The sequence below is a fragment of the Perna viridis genome, chromosome 4, assembly GCF_037379345.1.
Source record: "Perna viridis isolate PV_CMFRI_1.1 ecotype Kerala chromosome 4, ASM3737934v1, whole genome shotgun sequence".
Classification (NCBI taxonomy): domain Eukaryota; kingdom Metazoa; phylum Mollusca; class Bivalvia; order Mytilida; family Mytilidae; genus Perna; species Perna viridis.
In genome coordinates, this window is record NC_142448.1 from 26,970,420 (window position 1) to 26,992,196 (window position 21,777).

Below are 21,777 nucleotides of genomic sequence, written 5' to 3' on the forward strand. Positions count from 1 at the left end.
AATGAACTGACTGAATAACTTGATATCTAGACCATTTTATTATAACATGTAGTTACCTTGGTAACCTACATAATATTTCTGTAAGATAATTGTCACTGTATTTAACCATTCCAAGGCATACTACAATTAAAACATGCCTACTGAAATGTGTATTTCAATGTCAATATCTAGCACATAATACATTCTACCTTTTGCTACTAAATAAATGAATAAGTTTGAATCAATTGTTTTCTTTTTAAATTATGAAACAATTAAACAGAATGCTGGTTCTTTTAATGGTTCTTAATATGACATGACAATGAAATCTGATTAAGCAGATTATACCTACAATTCATTAAGTAATATGGCCTTTGGTAAGTATAATTCAGCACCAAGTACCTTACATCTGCTCTATACCATGTCTGACCTTACACAGAAGGAGATAACTCTCTAATACTACTAGTATCTGAAATTGAAAAGAAAGATTATCTATAAGCCATATTATAATATAATTTTAGATGCAAAGGGATATTGGCTATTTCAAAGGGTTTGTATGTCTGCAACACTCAGCACTAAAATCTGTCTTGTATGCTAATTAGCACATTAAACAGCTTCATAGATTTAAAATATGCAACATGCTTTAAGTTTGCCCTGTGGATTTTTCATATTCTCCCTAAGCTTGCCAAGTACACCAGGAAGCAGTTATAAGTTTGCTGAGGAGATTAAGAAATCCTATTATTTGTTGGTTGTTTTATCTTTGAAATTTGAACCTTTCTCCAGTGATTCATGTTGCAAGCTAACAAATAAAATAAAAAGGAGAGACACATAATTTAAACACATATGTAAGTGATCTAATGAGACATATGTTTTGTTCTGAATATTGTACCATAATGTTAAAATCTAGTAGTTAGTGTGTTCTACTTTTTGCTCCTAAATTTAGGAAAAAATTCTTTCTTCCAGCTAAATCATGTGATAAGATTGAAAACGTTAATTTTTATATTTTATCCAAGGAATGTTTCAAATAGAGTAAACTTTTCAGACTTAATCTACGTAATTTTGAAGAAGAAATCTACATTGATTTTCATTCAAACTTTCCAACTTTATTTTATTTTATTATATAGATAGCAGTGTTTTATCGAATGTTCCCAGTGAAATAAATTTCGATAATTCACACTGTGAAATAAATTCAGTAATTTCACTCTCGGACTTTCTTCCGCCAAAACATCACAACTTTGAAATCAATCTGCCATTCACAAAATTTGAAATTTATGTTGAAAATAGCAACAAATAATCGAGGAAATCTATATAATAAATAGGATAATCAATTGGTTATCATGAATAACCAAAATATGATCACTCATGCCAAGAACACAGTAAGATTTAACTCATTTGCGGAACAAGTTCCGCACACTCGTTAAATCTATGCGTTCTTCGGCACTCGTTATTCACTCCTTCCTATTATTATTTGATTTTATTCATTTCTTTTATCATTATATTTCATGGGATTTCCTATTTTTTTAATTTAATTCTTTTTTTTTCTTTTTTAAGGTGTTAAAGGAGGGGGCTGAATATGAAAAAGGTACAATATATAAAAGTACAAGATGCCCACATAGACATGTAAGTTCATTCATAAATTTGATGACCAATATATTTGACCCCAGGGTGTTGTTATTTTGAGTATCCTAATATTGGTCAATTTTAAACTTGACTGTAAACAGATGACTCCTCAATACACATAATATAATGAAAATCATGCCTTGATTTAAACATCTGGTTTACTGGACCATTTAAAAATCATAGAACATGTTGTCAACAAACCTAGGAAATAAATAAATGATTGTTACCATTGTGCAAGCTTTTGTAATTAAATGGTCATTTTCATTTCTAAAAATAGAAGAAGAAAATAAACATATAATAGTAAGTACCTTTATAAAAACACATAAAGACCTGAAGAAATTAGCGTGACTCAACATTCAAAGCTGAGGCCGTGTCAATATCTTTGTCACATGCTTTTCCCCTCGTGATTCATCAATGTTTCCAAATTTCCCCATATGATTTTATCTCCTATTTTATGCATGAAAGATGTGGCAGAGGAGAAAAGGTGACATCAGGGCTAAAAATAATATGACCACATCATAAAAATTTCCGGAGTTGTGGTTAAAAAACGAAAAAAATGAGTAATATCAAATACCTACGAAAGTCTTTGCAAATAATAATTTTCTCCAAGTTTTACAGTAATTGAACATTTATAAAAGAAATAGACATGTATAAGCTTATGATTAGAAAATGTGTTTTATTCATGACATGCTGGAATAAAATTGCATGCCTGTTCACCAGTATTTTGGCAAGTTCCTCTAAATCTATTTTTAGAACAAATTTTAAGATTAGCTATAAACAGAAGATTTCCAAACAAAGCGAAAGGGTTATCTGCAAGGATACTAAAGGTACAATATTTTGACAATATTTCCATGGAAGGAATTGGAATGGAATTTTTCTTTTTTTTTTAATATGGGCCAAAAGGAGTTTGAGGTCTTCCTCCTTATTGGATGCTGAGCCAAGGTCTCTTTTTAAGTCACTAATATTGTTAGCGCCTTCTTGCACTCATAATTTCAGTACTGTATATTCATATATAATTTGCATAATTATATATTACTGCACCATGTTTATGTTGCCGATTGGTGCCACAGAACTGTCAATTCTAGCTTCATACACGATCAAAACATACCTCTTAAATACCATACATGTACATATGTTCTACGTGTGTTTTTACTTGTAAGAGAGTGGGAAGTTTACATTAAAAGATAAAATGATTGGTTAGCATTGAACTTCCTGTTATAAACAACTAATTTCCAAGTTCTTTTGATTGAGAAACATTCAGGTCACCATGGTTATGAAGTCACCTGATTTTAAACAGAGCATATCACAACTTCGCTTGAAGTTGGTGGATCTTAGCAAATTAACAAACTTGCGTTACACAACAAAGTTCAAAGTTCAAAAGTTACATTTAAAACATTACAACACAATCAGTAATGAGGTTTTAAAACCAACATTAGATTTTAAAACATTCTAAAAGTATATTTTCAAACAAGAGGCTCCCAGGAGCCTGAATCACTCACCTGGTAATTTTTTACCATTCAAGGGCAATAACTCTTACAAGGAGTCATCTGACAACTTTTACCCCTTGAGACTTTTTTAGGCCTTACATTAAGGATAATTTCAGCCATTGAAAGAATTTGGCTAAACCTAAAAGTTTTGGAGAAAAACTACTGACTGACCCCTATGTTCTATTTTTAGTAATGGCAGCCATGTTTTTTGACAGAATCAAAATCCCCAACCCAGTTCTATGCAGGATACCCCAAAGAACATTCAATTGGTTAAGTAGTGTCAAAGGAGAAGATTTTTGAAAGAAAAAACATTAAAATTGGCAAAAATCATTGAAAAAGGACAATAACTCTAATATGGCTGAACGAATTAAAACCAAAATTTTAACAGAGATAGATCTCATCATGCTAAACACTTTTACCCATGTCAGAATTTAGCTTAACCTAATGGTTTAGGAGATATATGTGAAAAACTACTGTCTGACCCCTATTTTCTATTTTTAGTAATGGCAGCCATGTTTTTCGACGAATCAAAAATCCTCACATCAGTTCTATGCAGGATACACCAAGAAACATTTATACCACGTTTGGTTTCAACTGGTCAAGTAGTTTCAGAGGAGAAGAGTTTTGTATAATTGTTAATGACGACGACGACAGATGACGACAATGACAGATGACGGACAACGACGAAGACGACGGACGCCAAGTGATGACAATAGCTCACATGGCCTTTGGCCACATGAGCTAAAAAAGGAATACACTTATTTTGCTAGTAATGTACAAATGTACAAGATGTCAAAAGATGTGAAATGGAAAAGAACATGAATGTATATTTTCAATTGACCTAAAATCTTCAAGTTTCAGCTCACTAAAATTTGTAATTTTCTAATTCTGAAGCAATTCCATACATATATCTACGCCAGGGTTTATGTTGAAAATGAGAAAATCACTCATTGATTTGGAGTTAAGTTTAGTAGAGCATTGAATTTGCTTGGATATTGCAAGCAAGCCAAAATCAGTGGCATAAAATATTTGACAATTAGCAACTTTGAAGACTTCAATCTTTGATTTAATCATGTTTTTGTACTTTCAATGGCAGTCTAATTTACTCATAAAACTTTAAATCAGCAATACAGCACCAATGCTAAAAATTAAATGCCGCCACAATTTCCTTTAATACACTCCTCCTACTTGATAACACAATATATATCTACAGTCAGATACATGTAGTACATGAGGAGATAAAAATAGTTAACACAAGCAGCAGATAAAATGAGACATCAGTAAATCATTTTGTTCCTTTACAGACAGATAGACTTCCTGCTCACTTATATTTACAACCAATACTTGTTTTTTTAAAGTAGACTAACCATCGTTATGTTTTTTTTTCCCATAACAGTACCCCAAATTAACTAAGAGGACCACTAATCACATTTTGATATTTACAGGTGAAAATTGTCTCATGAAACCTTACTTCATAATACTATTTATCAACCAAAAATATACCAGCATCATATGTCAATTAACACAACCAAAAACATACTAGCATCATAAGTCAATTGACACAACCAAAAACATACCAGCATCACATGTCAATTAACACAACCAAAAACATACCAGCATCACATGTCAATTAACACAACCAAAAACATATTCGCACCATAAGTCAATTAACACAACCAAAAACATACCAGCATCATACATCAATTAACACAACACAATTTCCACTTAACACACCCATACTTCAGATAATAACCTCAATAATTAATTATCTCTTGTACCCATTTCTTCAGCATACAACTTATTTTCAACAGTACTCTTCCCAACCAAGAACACCCTACCACACCATTTGTCAGCAATCCCCCCAAACATTACAATATCCAATTTCCACACCCAGACTTCACCTAATCACCTGTTTACCTGTAAATGTGAAAATTGTCCCCTGCATCTATTTCCTTCGTTGTTGGTCTACATTGTCAATCCAGTTATCAAATTCCACAATTGATTATAGATGATAACAGCCAATTGATAGTCAGTTTTGATGACAACATTATAGAATGTCATTTTGTTATTAAATCACAAAACAATCAAGATTTACCTTATATCCTGAAACATTAAATGCATTGAATGTTTCTCTACATTTTTTATCCTAGAAGAGGACATTCTTTAAATTTCAAAACAATTTCAGTCAACAGTCAACAAGTATACAATTGTTGATGCATATATTTTTTTTTGTATGAGTTCAATAAAGTGTTCCCCAAGAGTAAAGCCTTAATCAATGAAAATATTGTAAATTTATAAAAAAAAAAAAAAACTGAGGCCATGAGTCTGATGGGGTATGAAGTCCCTGATTTTTGTCAAGCATACTGTATAAAGCAGAGTCACATCTAGCAAATAGTGTGCCTTAATCAGCCATCTCAGTAATATTTTACTGTAGTCTGTAAATTGTCTGAAAAATCAATATCCACATTGATGGGCATAGTAAATTAAGAAATTACATTGCCCTAAAAAACATCATTTTTAGCATGAGTCCTACTGACAAATTTCTTTTAGTTCAATATACTGACAAGTGAAATGACATGACATGTGGTATAATCTACATTAATAATCATTTAAAATTACATAACAATCATTTTAATATTTGTTCCAACCAGAAATGTGAGATTATTTCTATTCCAAGATTTGTAATAGTAAAATTAGCCTATTTAAAACTTCATGGGAGTGAAAATTTCTAAATACAGCAAATAAACAAACAATTTCTTTGAAATTTTTGTCTTAAATTAAGGTGTTAACAAATACAAAATATTGAGACACAGAGTTAAACACTGACCTAACCTCCACATTTCAATGGAGGAGATCAAATTGAAACACTTAGCAACATTGTCCAGGATACAAAATAAAAGTGTTTAATAATGTAGAATCTGATTCAAACTATTTTCTGCTTTTTTTGTAGTTGTTTCTAGCATTAAAGCAAAGAATGAACACCACTTCAACATATTTGCAATACTGATTGTTTACAATTGAACTTTAAAATGTCTCTGAAATTGACATTTTAGCCATTCCACAATAAATGGATGACTGATTTCAGAAAAAGCTGAACAGAAACAATTAGTGATGATAGCACATATCTTTTTCACAATAGTTTCATATGTTATGACATTTTTCACCAACAAAATCATCAAACAGCTGTAGTTCACTCTGTAAAATTCAGCTACAAGTATTATATGATGATCGCAGTAAAAACAACACAGATTTACAATATTAGAGTTCAATTATGAAATGGCTCCAACAAGCAATCACTGACTGACCTTGCGTTATTTCAAGGATAAGTATAACCAGCTGTCAACAAGACAATGTCACAATAATAAGACAGTTTTCTTGAAAAAACTGGTGCCTTGTTCCAATATTCATTCAAATATTTGCCACACTATGTAATGCAATGTTTTTTTCAACAAGGAATGTGAGATAAAATTTCTATTTTTGCACACACCTTGAAGAAATAAGCCAATTTTATTCTTGTGGGTCCTTCAAATTTTCTAAATTTGGAAACGTATACACTGCAAGCAATTTCTCTTATTTTCATTTCAAGCCTTGAATTTTTTACCCCTAATTATGCCAAATATTGTACACAATGCCAGACCAATATTGAAATTAATCTTTGACATCTAACATGCTGAAGGAGGAAAGGCTATACCTCTTGTAAGAACAAAACAATATGAGATAATAGATCAATACTAAGATAATACATGAACTATTTACTATACTGGATTGTAGGATGCATGCTTATGGGTGCCAAACTCTTTTCTTTTATGTAACACTCTGCTATACTGGTTTCTAATTTCAACACTCACACTTTGCTATACTGGTTTCTAATTTCAACACTCACACTTTGCTATACTGGTTTCTAATTTCAACACTCACACTCTGTTATACTAGTTTCTGATTTAGTAATCACACTCAGGATTTTTTGCACTGCTATACTTGTTTATTATTTTAACACTCAAACAATGATATACTGGTAGCTAATTTAAAAACTTGCACTCTGTTATACTGGTTTCTAATTTCAGCATTCCATACTCCACTTTCTAGCACACACACACACACTGCTAAACAAGTTTTTGATTTTAGCTTTCAATACTCTAAATTTCTTGTTTCTGATCTTAGCACCCATCACATTGATAAATTGGTTGATAATTGGAGCAATCACACTCTGCTGTATAAGCACACTCCAACTTCCAGTCAGCAACCCTATTTTTTCACCTATAATAGGAAAGTCATGGGTGCCCATATCCAACTATGACCAGGTGACCTGCAATGATATTTATTGGCTAATACAACAGTTTCCTTTACTTACAGCAGAGTTGGGGGACCATATTCACCGATTCTCATTTTGGCAACCCTCTTTTTTTTACTTTTACATGTAATACTATTTATTTATTCTAAAATAAGGGCTGAACTATACAACAGTACTATTGATGTGATTTTGGTCATAATTTCTCATTTTGAAACAATATCATCCTCATTAAATGGTAGAATCAGATATTTTCTTTTCACAATAGATTTTGTAGTTTGATTTATGAAAAATAATGAGCTTGTTTTGTGATTTTAAAATCAATTTAAACCCTTGAATTATTCTTTTTTTTATCTAATGTTGGAGTTGTGTGTGCTTTTGTAAGATTCATTTAACCAGTATTTTTATTGATTTACTCTAAAAAATGAGCATTTTTTTTTAATTATGAAGAAGTGACAAAAATTGGTTCCCCAAGCAAAGTTGAAACCCTACTATGCTTTGGTCTTTACCCATGTGTTTTTCTAAATATCTATTATTTCTGACCCATCTAACAATTAATTGATGTTAATTATTTATTAATTTCATTAAACCAGCAATAAATATAATTTCCCATGAAGCCATATTCTGTCAAGGTTCAAAAATACTGTTATAGGTGGCCAAAATAATCTTCTGACTCTACGTAAGTATGGAGCAAGTATTAGAGGAACTTCTTTTCATCTTTTGAAACAAAGAATACTGTGACAACAACTCCCTTGCTCCTATTCCTAGTAACCATATGGTAAAGGAGGTAGACCTAGGGTAAGGGCCACAACTCTTACAAATCATTGAAATGTTTGTATTCAGCTTTTTACATCAATCTCATGTAAGCATGTAAGTAACTTGGATTGATTTCATTCTGTTTCAAATGAAAGCTTAAAGGCTTTGATAAAATGGAATATGATACAAACATATCACTGATTTCAAGAGTTACATCCCTTAACCTAAGTCTACCTCATTAAAATATATACGAAGTTGTCATATAGGCGGTTCATGTCACTTCAGTCAAAATTTGAATCCCATGATACAACCGTACTTACATAAAGCTTATGTCAAAAATCAAGTGGCCGTGGTTGAAGAAAAAACCGTAACCAAACAAGAGGCTCCTAGGAGCCTGAATCACCCACCTGGTTGAATTTTGCCTTTCAAAGGCAATGAATTTAACAAGAAGTTGTCCAACACTTTTTCACTCAAGTAGACTTTAGTAGGGCTTATCATAAGGATCATTTCAACAATTGAAAGTTTCTTTCAATCTATCATAGTTTTCAAGATATTGACTAAAAACTGTCATAAAAAGTCATTTTTCCCCTTTCAAGGGCAATAACTCTTACAAGGAGTCATCTGACAACTTTTATCCCTGAAGACTTTTGTAGTCCTAATAATAAGGATAATTTCAGCAATTGAACGGTTTTGGAGATATATGTGAAAAACTACTGTCTGACCCCTATGTTCTATTTTTAGTAACAGCAGCCAAGTTTTTTGATGGATCAAAAATCCCCACATCAGTTCTATGCAGGATAACCCAAGGAACATTCATACCAAGTTTGGTTTCAATTGATTAAGTAGTATCAGAGGAGAGGATTTTTGAAAGAAATAACATTAAAAATGGCAAAAATGGTTGAAAAAGGGCAGTAACTCCAACATGGCTTAATGGATTAAAACCAAAATATGACAAGAAATAGATCTCATCATGCTAAACACTTTTCCCTGTGTCAAAGTGTAGCTAAACCTAATGGTTTTGGAGATATATGCAAAAATCTGCTGTCCGACCCCTATGTTCTATTTTTAGTAACGGCAGCCATGTTTTTCGACGAATCAAAAATCTCCACATCAATTCTATGCAGGATACCCAAAGAAACATTTATACCAAGTTTGGTTCTAATCAGTCAAGTAGTTTCAGAGGAGAAGAGTTTTGTATAATTGTTAACGACGATGGACGACGACGGACTCCAAGTGATGGCAATAGCTCACATGGCCTTTGGCCAGGTGAGCTAAAAAGTGGTTGAAAGTAGAGATAGATAAATAGAGGGACACAATGATCACTATCTACCTCCGGAAAAGTCATGGGGAAGAGGTCAAAAAATTACTTTATCATACAAGACAAAATTACAACCCTACAAAAATATCAAGATACACAATATCTTAGAGGTGAATATACAGCACATGTTAGAAAAGTTTGCTTTAAGATTAAAAATGTGGTTGTTGGAGTATTTTTTGTTAGCATATGTATCAAAATATAAATTATAACATTGCTGACTGTCAACATAAACCTAGATGTAAGATGAAATTGACAGCTAAGATTTTCAAAGTCAACCAAACATTTGTTTACAGTTTTCATATATTCAATACAGAGAAGACGAAAAAAACTTATTTTATATATACATGTAAATAAAAAAAATTCTGCAATTCATATCTGATCAGATTCTGAACAAAGAACCACTCAACCCATTTTCTTATCACCAGAAGACAAGTGCACCCACAAATCGTCATGCAGTAGTGTTTGTCTCCAAGATCGAGGGCTACCTATCCTTTCTTTGATCTGGGCTTTGATGTTAAATTTACAGTACCATGTATCTCCATTTACTTCACTTTGTCTACAAATCTGAGAGTTCTCTACCAAAGTCATAAATATTTCCTGAATGATTTGCGGTGAAAGTAAATACATGTAGTATGGGTCAAGGTTGTCAAGAATATCTCAATTACGAAAATGTGGTTGAAATAAAGATATGAGGGGTTTTAATTGGCCCAACATTTTGAAGTCATAAAATTTAATCTAAGATTGCTGACTTACTTCTGAATAGAAAATATCTGAAAAATGTTCCAGAAAAAATCTTGTCCAAAAAATGTTACTACAACAAAAAAAAGAAGGAAATTTTATCAAAACTAATTTTTTTTTATAAAAAACACGAGTTTAAGGTAATGCATCTTTAGAAAATTTAATTCCAGTGTTCATATAAAATTTTCAATGACCATAAAGTTACATAATAATTATAACTACAGGCTCTTGCATGGTAAAATATTTAGAGGTTCTTACTGATAAAAATATCATTTTGTTTATACAAACATTATTGTTATAGATAGTGAATATCTGCTATTCAAAATAAATTTTTATACAAAAATGTACATTGAAATTACTGCTTTAAAAAAAAAACAATCTCTGATTACCAATATCTTTCCCAAGTCATCATATTAGGAGTATATTTTCTAGGCTATTTCACTCCAAGAACAGACTGTCTGTCTGTATACATATCTGATTAGTCACTGTCAGTACTACCATACCAGCAGCATTTTTTTCTTATTATACATGTCTGCAAGACCCTAATGAATTTTCCAAAGCAGCATATTATAAACTGAGAAAAATAAATATCAGTATTGCATAGACAATTCATTTTGATTTGTACTTTTTAGGATATATACAGCTTGAACATTTGATTTAAACTATAAAAAAAACTGTAAAAAGTTACAGTAACGTGGTAACGATTTCACTTTAAAAATGGACTAATAGATCTGATGATCTAATTTAATTTAAGCTGACATCTGACTTTAAAGAGGAAATAAGTTTGAACAGATCAGTCGTCCTACAAAAACATGTGCCTTCTATATTTTCAAAGGTTATCTTATATGCATATAAAAGGGCAATGACATCAAATGTAAACATAAAATTTACGTCATAAAGCTGTACAATGTCGTTGTCATGTAAAGTTGCAAAAAATGGCAATGGGAATTACTTTATTAAGCCATGGGATGTCAATCAACTTTTTGTATCAAGCTTCCTATTAAATTAAAGTTTGTTTTTGACCTGCAAAATCCTATGTCTCCACGTACCATGAAATAAATAAAAGGTTATGAAAAATTTATTGAAGTATTATTAAAAATCGAGCTTCAATAAGTAACAAAGAAACACCTGTTAATCCATAAACCACAGAGTGCTATAGAAAGGCTACATGTACCACATGTATTTGTTTTTGATACCTTGCTTTCCAATGGGGGATCCAGGGGCCCTGAAGGCCCAGCCCCACCCCCCCTTTCGAAGAAAATTGCAATTTTTAAAAATTGTTCAAAAATTTTTCACAATACCCTCAGAATGTAGAATTTCAGGTTTAATATTTCAAAATTTTCTTTGGGGGGGGGATGCCCCCAAACCCCACTAGCAAATTTGGATCACTTCATGATTTTCACCCTGATCCTGTTAAGAAAATTTTTTTGGGGCCCCCAAACCTAAAACTCTGGATCCGCCACTGTTTCTACTTTATTTCATTAAAAACAGTTTCAGTAGTTTTAGAAGAGTTGCGATTAAAAAACACTGACAATTTATTTTCAGATGAAGGCCCAGATGACTTGATTATTCTGAATATTTTGTCCACTGGTTTAAAATATTTCTTCCATTCTAAGCCCTTGATTAAAAATGCATGTGACTTTATGACATTTGAACCACCAGGTGGCGGTTAAATTTCTGCAAGACTTTTCCCGCCTTTTTACATTTTTGAGTTTTCTACAGATTTCTAATTAAACTAATTCTTCTTCAGCCTATTCTTGATTTAAATTATTTCTCTGATAAAATTAAGATTTACCATGCTCGCTAAAGCTTGCATGATTTTTTTTTACCATATCAAGAGGAAATAACTGAGTCTCCCAAAAATGATAATACCAGATACTGCCAAGATTCATATTCAAGATCTCCAATCACCATGGTTGGTATCTAAATGTTTGTGGACATTGCAGCAAAATAAATGTAAGAAGTTCAAACTACAAAAAAATACTTACAAAACTGTCGAATTTATCCAAATCTTTTATTGCTGAATTATTTAAATAAAAAAGATCTCATATAAAATATACAGATCATTGAACAACCTCAGTAACAGATGGTGATATGTCTTATGACCAGTCAATAATATTGTATCATCACTTATTACAGTGATATAATACAAAGTGTTTCCTCATCATTATCAATAGAAACAACACAAGGTAGACAAAAAATGACAAAGTAGCAAATCTAAAACAAAAGAGAACATATCAAAGAACCAGATAGGGAAATAAGGATCACCCATTTAATGGTAGAAAATAGGAATTTCATAACCTGCAAATCAACAAGTTTGAAACTTGCAATATAAGATGGGAGGGTGGTCAGAGAGGATGGAGATACAGGGAGAAGTAGACAGAAATCAGTGGTTAAAGGTTTCGGGAATGATGGTAAAGGGGCTAGGATCAGGGATTGAAAAATACAGGATGCAGGGAATATGGTTGGGAACAATAACTGGGGGTAAAATGAAAGGAGTCAGGAAGCAGTGGCCAGGAGGGTGGGAGGCAGTGGCCTAGAGGAGGGAAGAGGGGATGGAGTACCCCTGTTAATACTCCCTTCTAAGATGCACTTTAGATAGCATGTTTGGCAAATGAGTTTCGAGATTAATTAAATAATATTTGTTTTTATCATAAAGGGAAAATGTTATTTTGAAGTAGCTTGAGAAAGTATAAGTATAAGAACAACTAAAGCACTTGAAATGCTTGAAAATGTGTAAGAAATGCATTCTTCAAACCTTCAAACAAGTGTATCATATGGCCCAACCTTTGCCAGTCTTAAAATAAAGAAAATAAAAAAAACATCTCACAAATGTTGATTGATCACAACTTATACCCTCACACTCCACCCTTCACCTTCTTAACACACTGAACCTTCAATATGGTGTCCATCAAGCCTACGTTTATATTTTAAGATGTTTGCTTGTAAAAAAGTAAATTTTGGTACAAATATCCCAATGTTTCTCATTAGAAATAATACATTGTGAGTAAGTCTTGTAAAGTTAAATAAAAACAAAACTAATTCATTAATGTCTTCAGATTTGGACATGGTGTTATAACCTCAAGATGACCCAAATATCATGATTCTTATGAGACAATGTTTTGAGATATGAATTTTTCAGTAACCACCATGTCTTAACTTTATCATCATTTTTAATAATTCCATCCAGAATTAAGGTCATTTTTCATCCTGGTCCCTGAACACTTCTTCACCCCTAGGAGGTCAGTCACAAGATGGATTGTCACAAAAGGATATTAATGATATTCATTAATCCATGGTTAGGAACAACTAAAGCTGGAATGTGTATTGCCATTCTACCAACCAATATACAGTGATAAACTACCATGGTCCTTTACCCCAGTTATTGAAGTTCAATTCTATATGGTAAACTTTCTGATGTCAGTTATAGGTATATTATTAATGTTCTCTACAGATGGTTTTGGAGGGTGCACATGTCCTGTCCATTTTTGATCAGTTTTATGAGCCCCTGCCCTTTTCTGTCAATTTTCTTTAATGGATGGTAATGCGTGCATTATGTGCCTTCAAATTTGCCTCTAAACATTCTGACCATTTCTTTACCTGGATTACCCAGTTCTTTTCAAAAGCAGCAGGGAATACTAGTATTTGGTCTAAAAAAATCTATGGTTAGGATATTACTAAAATTGGAAAGTGAAAAGCCATTCTATTATCTAATTTAAAATGATTCATTTTCTATGTCCTAGATCTCAGTTTAGTTTGAAAGAAAATAAAGTATCTGTTAGATTTTATTCATATTTCAAACTGCTCTGTTTAAAATAACAAGGATATCAAATGGTTGGGAAGATCTTTATGAATAGAAAAAAAATGGTTTTCGAGATATCATGGATATAAGCATTCAAAATTTTGGTAGGAAATTAGGATTACTCTTGATTTTCAATAGGTTTTGACCCTGAAAAAAAAACTAAGAATTTCATAAAAACTTCTCAAATTACATTTTCAGGTGTGTTTAATGAAATTATGAAAAGAAAAATGGGGTCACTCAGCAAAAAAATATTGATGCTATTAAATGAATAAATCCAAAGGAGTCCAGAAAATCTGACAAATATGACTGAAGATGAGCAGCGAATATCCTGAATGCCACTGTACAATTACAAATATACTGCCAATAAGCATTTTAGTATCAATTCAGAAGGGAGTTATGGTCTGAAAACTGGAAAATTCAACTTTTTGTATGAATTAAGTATTATACTTAGGAAGAGTAAATAACAAGATTATAAAAGAAGGGAACTCTGGTAAATATACATACACAGTTTGAAAAAATTTCATGAAAACTGCTTCAATATTTTTAATGCGTGACAGACAGATGGACAGTAGTTTGCCATTATAATCCTGGCTTTATAAATTTGATGGACATCAAGATTTCAATGTCATACCCAGTCGAACAAACATTTTACTACACAACTGTATATTGAACAGATATTGGTCTCCAAAAAAATCTTTTGTCCCGCAAGACAGTGCCATGCATTTCCCACATTCAAATACAAGTAGTGTCCCTGACAACTATGAGGACTTGTCAGAAATTTGTTAGCATTCTTCAACAATTGTCAAAATAAACTACTGACCGATAAAGAACTTTAGTTTTTGTACGAAAATTTAAACAAACTTTCAATAGCTGAGAATATCACGTTTTGTTTGTTATGTTTGTAAAACCCACATAGAGAAAATTTATTCTTTTTTTGTAGAAAATAAGATAGATTTGTAAATATCATGCAAAATATTATGTTTACATTTGAATGTTGGTTTTGAGTGTCATCCTTTCTAGTTTTTAGAGAAAAAAATTGTTTTGAAGTGGAAAATTATGTAAAACAACCATAGTTATCATTTGGCATTGGTTTCCATGTATGTAACCTTAGACAGTAGGGTAAAATAAACAGAACTGAGAAATACTGTCAAGATCTATACGTATAATTGTTCCTTCAATAATCAGGTCTCGGAAAAAAAAAATTCTGCCAAGAAAAAATAGACAAACAGACTCTCAAAAAAGAATTACTTTTTTCAGCAATATGCATTATATGTTTACAGCCAAACTGAGCTGAGGAAAGTGTCCATTTTAATCTAGACCTGTAATGTTTGTTAACAATTAACTAGATTACACAGGCAAATATTTTTCACGTGAAATTTATGTTAATCGAGCTTCACATGAAATTCATGTGAAATTCACATGGAATTAATATGATTTTCATGTGAAATTCACTAAACATGAATTTCATGTGAACAATTCGTGTGAATTTCACGTTAAGGCTCCATTCACCTGAATTTCACGTGAAGTCTGTCTCTTAGTTTATTTGCTCAATTCATGTGAAAGTCATGTGAATTTGTGTGAAAATCATGTGAAATAATTTTGCCTGTGTAGTACTAGTATATCAATATTGTCTTCACGATACTTTCATAAATTGTCAAGGAGGAAAGGAATGAAAGGTTCACCAAAAAAATGTTTTTAACCAAGGATTGAAACTAATAAGAAATATGTACTGGCCAAATATTACTGATGGAGTAAATATTTGAATTTCTGGTTTTAGCATGCCAAGAAAAAAAATGAATAAAAGTACTTGAAAATCTATTAAGTAAGTAAGTATCAACAAGGGCAAGGCTAATTTTGGGCTGGTAGCAGTTCTGCTTTTAAATTTATAAAAGTAAACAACAAAAACTAATTTAAAATTCAAATAAAATATCTGAGGATTTCGATTTAAGCAACAGCAACATTTTGTATTTTAAATCTACTCATACAAAACCTGAATTCATTCTCTTAGAATTCTACTTCATTTGTAAATTTGGACAAAGTTTAAGTTGTAAAAAGATTTAAAAAAACATTTTCAGACTTTCTATGAGCAAAGCCATATAATTGTCTCTTTTATTGCTGTAGTATTTGCCTGCCAATGACAGGGACTAGTACTGGTACTATATAACTTGACCTTGACTTAGAACTACCTTACATTAAAGTAAACTGTGTAAACTGACCTGGGTGAAATTATGTAATACAATAAATCTGTAAAAAAATAAACTATATCATCCTGTAAACCATATTGTGATCACGGTAATATAAAATGACCCAATGCAAATTAAATCTGTTTAAATGACATCAAAGTACCAAATAATCTATTTATGCAGAAAATATGAAAGCAGTAAAATATGCTAAGAGATGCAACAAAAGTAGTTCACCCAGCCATCCCCCTCCCAAAAACTAGTGCCATTAAAGGGATGTAACTCCTTCAATATCACCAACAAAAGCTGCTTTTTTCATGAAAACGTTGGAAGTAGGCACTGAAGAAGAGAGCTTTTGTTTTTTTGTTATTTTCTCCAGTTTCATGTTATGAAAATATAATACTCCCCCACATGACTGACCAATTTATTTTGATTTCAGGAAAACAAACAAAAACATAAACTATCTGATCTGAGAATAAATAAGTAAAACAACTATTTTCAAAGATTCCTTTTTTTTTTTTAAACTGTTTTGAAAGCAGAGAATGACAGAAAACAAAAGATGCAGTAAAGACATACAAATGTGAACTCACATGGGACATGACTGGACTAAGGAAAGCAACCAAGGAAAACTTGTATGTCAAGTGTCATGTTAAAAATAAAAGAATGAAGTTAATTTGTACATATGGAACCAACAAAGTGAAAACCAATGCTGTATTCTTCTTTTTTTTATTTGAAACCTTAAATGAAATCAGAAAAAATATCCTCATCTGGTCATGTAAGAGAAAAAAGCAACACAGCAGTACCTATTCATTTGATGCTTTCACTGTCATATCTAATATAGTTCTCGTCAAAATAAAGTGGATCAAACAGAACCATCAGTTATAAAAATAAATCATAGTATTAAAATGAAAACATACTAAGAGTTTTAGTGAGAATAAAAAAGGATTCCACAGGCCCCTACAAAGCAGAGATTCCACAGGCCCCTACAAAGCCAGAGATTCCACAGGCCCCTACAAAGCAGAGATTCCACAGGCCCCTACAAAGCAGAGATTCCACAGGCCCCTACAAAGCCAGAGATTCCACAGGCCCCTAAAAAGCCAGAGATTCCACAGGCCCCTAAAAAGCAGAGATTCCACAGGCCCCTACAAAGCAGAGATTCCACAGGCCCCTACAAAGCCAGAGATTCCACAGGCCCCTAAAAAGCCAGACAGATTCCACAGACTCCTACAAAGCCAGACAGATTGGGAAGAAGGTTACAACAAACCCATCTTGGAAGCAAAAAGAGCATTAAAACCAAGCTTTAAATTTGTTAGGCATTGATGGAATTTTTTCCAATAACCCTCTCCAAATTCCCTAAAAATGTTTGGCTACTGGCCAGTCCCAGGACTGTGTTTTCATGCATTTAGATCAGTGTGACTGAGAAACAAATACTGAATGGACAGAGACAAATCAAGAGTCAAGCATGAACCATAAGGCTTGCTTCCACTATCAAATATGCAGCCCCACTAGTATATACATGTAACCAATACAAGTGTGACCCCAGATTAGGAGTCACTCTCGGTCAAAGCAATTGTAGAAACATGGAGTTTGAATGTTCAAATCATTGTGTTTATTTAATTAGAAGAATTTGATGGTGATACCTGTGTTTATTTATTAGATCAGCATTTGTCAAGTGATTGCTCAGCAGTAAAAAGTGATAATTGCGTTGAAGTGAGGCACCCCCAAATCTGGGATCCCCCTTGTATAGGTTATATACTAGTGGGGGTGCATATTTGATAGTGGGACCAAGCCCCTGTGCATAAACATAGAACTTTCTGCATAATGAGCATTTTTTTTAAACTGGACAATTCACAAGTACATGCTCTCTCTTGTTAAAACATGTACATGTAAGAAATAGTTGCAGATACATATATCATACCTTTTTTTGTTCTCTTATCTTATAAACCTCACAGGAGGTCCTTCAGACTTGATATAGACTACCTTATTAATGATAAAAACAAGTAAAATATTATAAATATTAAAATTTATTACATATCAGCTGCCTTGCAGGATATAATATATACATAGTTGTATTCGTTAAAGAAGAGACTGGTATAATAGGATACATTATCAGAGAAAAATTGTGACATGTTTGTCATATGTTTTGTGGAACAGATGAAAAAAAACGTTTGTTAATATATGTTTTTCATGTGATTAGAACAAACATGAACAACTATGAAAACATATGTTTTAAACTATTGAATGAATTCATGAAAAATAATGTTAATAAAAATTATATGGTAATCATACATGTATGCTTTCCATTTTACTTTATATACATGTATGTGAAAAGGGTATGGTTGTGTACAATTTAGGAAACATGTTTTTCATATCTACGAAATAATTGCATTTATATCAGTCCTAAATATGTTGTTCCATATGTTACAACTTGTCATTTATAGAACCAAGAAAACAGAATACCTCGGCTGCAGCCAAATCCTATATAATTTGAATGAAATTTAATGGTCTCAGAGGAGTTGAGGAAACAAAATAATTGTTAAAAATTCCAAGGGCCCTCCACTAGTATGGCTGAAACTTAATAAAAATTCCTGTAGTAAATGATACCAGGACAAACCTTAAATCCAGTGCAGCAATATTATTTTTCATAAGAAAATTGTTGTAGCAAAATTGACGCTAGGACACTAGTGGACATAATATTAACATCCTGTCAGAAATTCAGCACAACTATCATTTGGTTAAAAAAATATAGCAAATCATCTGATCAAAATTTATTATTTACATAGCAGTGATTTAAGAATGTTTCCTGTGTAATAATTTTTTATTATTCACATTGTGAAATAAATTTAGTAATATCACTCTCTGACTCCACCATAACATCACAACACTAATATCAATCCACTTGTCACAAATTTTAACAATTAATCCTGAAAATGGTAATACATGGTGGAGAAAATCTATAAATACGATAATCAATTTGTGAATAACTAAAATAAAATACTGTAAATGTATTAATTTTCATGGTGGCTAATTTTCTCACATTCTGTCAAGCGAGCATATTTGCATGTATCAATTTTCGTGGTTTAAAAAAATTATTAGTGTATAGTGTTAAAAAAAACAATTTCATGAGTACAATTTTTCACGCTTCTCAGTCCACTGTGAAATAGGGAAAATTAATACATTTACAGTAACTCATGCAAAGAATGCTTGCAGATTTAAATCATGCATGGAATAAGTTCTACTCACTACTTTAACTTGTGCATTCTTTGGCACTCATGATCATATTTTGGTTTTTCACTCTCCAATTTATTATCCTATTAGTCATTGCTATGTACAAGATTGTATTACAGTGTTTCCCCTGGTGACAGTTTCACAAAAAGTCGTAAGTGTAAAATTGATCGTAAGTAATAACGTCATAACAGAAAATAGCATTGTTACGTCATAACTTACGATCAATTTTATAAACACTTACGACTTTTTGTGAAACTGACGCCAGGCCATTAAAGCGCTGTACTTCACAGCACTATTTCTTAACATTGTGCTATTGGTAATTTATTAAATTTAGAATGCACTATGGGCACTGTGCTGTTACATGTAATTTTGGAAGAAGGCCAAAAGAGCTGTGCTTTATATGGCAGTAAGTACTGCACTATTTAAAAAATATGAGGAGTGTTAACAAAATGTAGTTCATTTTTCTTCAATTTAAATTACAGTACATACATCACGGATTATCTTTAGAATCCTGCCCTGTTAAAATCAGTCCATCAAACTCAAGTGCTAAGTTGTACATACATTTGTTATTTAACTAGTAAATAGTTAAATTAACAGAAGATTAAAAGAATGCAGCAAGTTCTTTGTACATGTGCTTTATATCTCCAACAAAGGGTTTTAATGTTTAGCTATACATTTGTACTTACAACTCAAAGGGTGATAACTCTAAAATTTCAAAGAAACTTTATTTAACCATTCTGTCTCTAAGTGCTCTGCATGTTTCCCAGTAAATGTACCTACAAATAAAAAAATAATAACTTAGTATTAACATGCACACATGTACCGTACATGTCACATGTGCCAATTTTTTCTAGAAAATTAAGACCCATATAAAAAATAATGAGTCATACAGTTAGATAAAAATGTTTCATCTTCTCTTAAAAGTTGAGATGTATATACATGTACATTGTACATATAATGAAAATTCTTAAGGCTACAGACAGTCTCCTAAAAGTGTGTTCTTATTTCATTTGGAATTATTTTTTTTTTAGAATTTTTTTAAATGTATCAATAAAGTAATACATGTAAAAAGCTTTGCCCAGTGTTGCATTGTATGACTGCAGTGGTCAAACCTTGAACAGTTGATGTAAGTGTGGACACAATATTAGTTTTCGACACAATTAAGAACTTACAATTTATTATGAACACAAAAAATGATTTCGATACTATATTGCAAAAAAAATTAAATTTAAGAGATATCTGATATCTGATTTAAAAAGAATATCAGGCAAGGATTTTTATGAGGAATCATTAAAAAAAATTCTACAATCTGACAAAAAATAAACTAGAGGCTCTAAAGAGCCTGAATCGCTCACCTGGTCAAAAATAGTCTTTATAGCTTTTTAAAGTTGGACTCTTGACCTTATCGTACTATTGTCACAAGAATCATTTTATCAATACAGAGAATCTTAGTTATCCATGCCATTTTCCTATTATAAAATAAATCTCTCATAGTCATCTTTTGACTCTCCAACATTGAGCAACAGATCTTTCTGAAGATTTTGGCATAGGTCAGTCTCACCATACTGATTAATTTTTTCCCCTACAAAATTTGGCTAAACCCATTGGTTTTCAAGTGATATCAACAAGTCCTCAATTTTTAGTAATGATAGCCATGTTTTTGACAAATAAAAAATTGTTAAGGGTATCCTAACAAACATTTATGCCATGTCTGGTTATAATTCATCCTAAAAGTCTCTTAAAAAAAATCCATTTCAGGACCCATAACTCATTAATTCATCAACAGATCTTTCTGAAAATTTTGGCATAGGTCCACCCCATCAAGCTGAACAATTTTACTCTGCAAAATTTTAGCTAAACCCAACCATTTTTGTGTTATTTGCATAATTCTGCAATTTGACCCCTATGGTCTATTTTTAGTTACAGTGGCTATGTTTTCCACAAGATTTTCGCCACATCAGTTCTATGTAGGATACCCTACGGAACATTCAAATCAAATTTGGTTCAAGTGGGTCAAGTAATGTCAGATGAGAAGAGTTTTAAAAAATTATCAATGACAACGAACGATGACAGGTCCAAATGAGCTAAAAACATTGAAAAAGGGCAGTTACTCCAACATGGCTTAATAGATTAAAACAAAATTTGACCAATACTGAGATAAATATCATCATGCTGAACATTTTTACCTAGGTCAGAATTTGGCTAAACCTAACTGGAAATATATGCAAAAACTTCTGTCTGACCTCTATGTTCTATTTTTAGTAATAGCGGCCATGTTTTTCAATGGATCAAAAATCACCATATGAGTTTCATGCAGGATACCCTAAGGAACATTCACACAAAATTTGGTTCTAATTGATCAAGTAATGTCAGAAAAGAAGAAT

General features: G+C 31.9%; 1 protein-coding gene across 3 annotated transcripts in view; it reads right to left on the reverse strand.

Moving 5' to 3' along the window:
• LOC148619541 (sodium-independent sulfate anion transporter-like) overlaps positions 1-20,164 on the reverse strand; it is a 39,758-nt gene extending 19,594 nt beyond the window's left edge. The window contains exons 1-3 of one of the 3 annotated variants that reach the window (XM_088579531.1): positions 20,080-20,157; positions 18,084-18,145; positions 329-445 (exon numbers count right to left, since the gene is read on the reverse strand). The gene's annotated coding sequence lies outside the window, so the exon portion shown is untranslated. Of the gene's footprint in view, positions 1-328; positions 446-5,000; positions 5,022-18,083; positions 18,146-20,079 lie in introns of those variants that run through there. The other 2 variants (XM_088579533.1, XM_088579532.1) reach the window with 2 other exon arrangements.
• Positions 20,165-21,777: the final 1,613 nt, after the last annotated feature.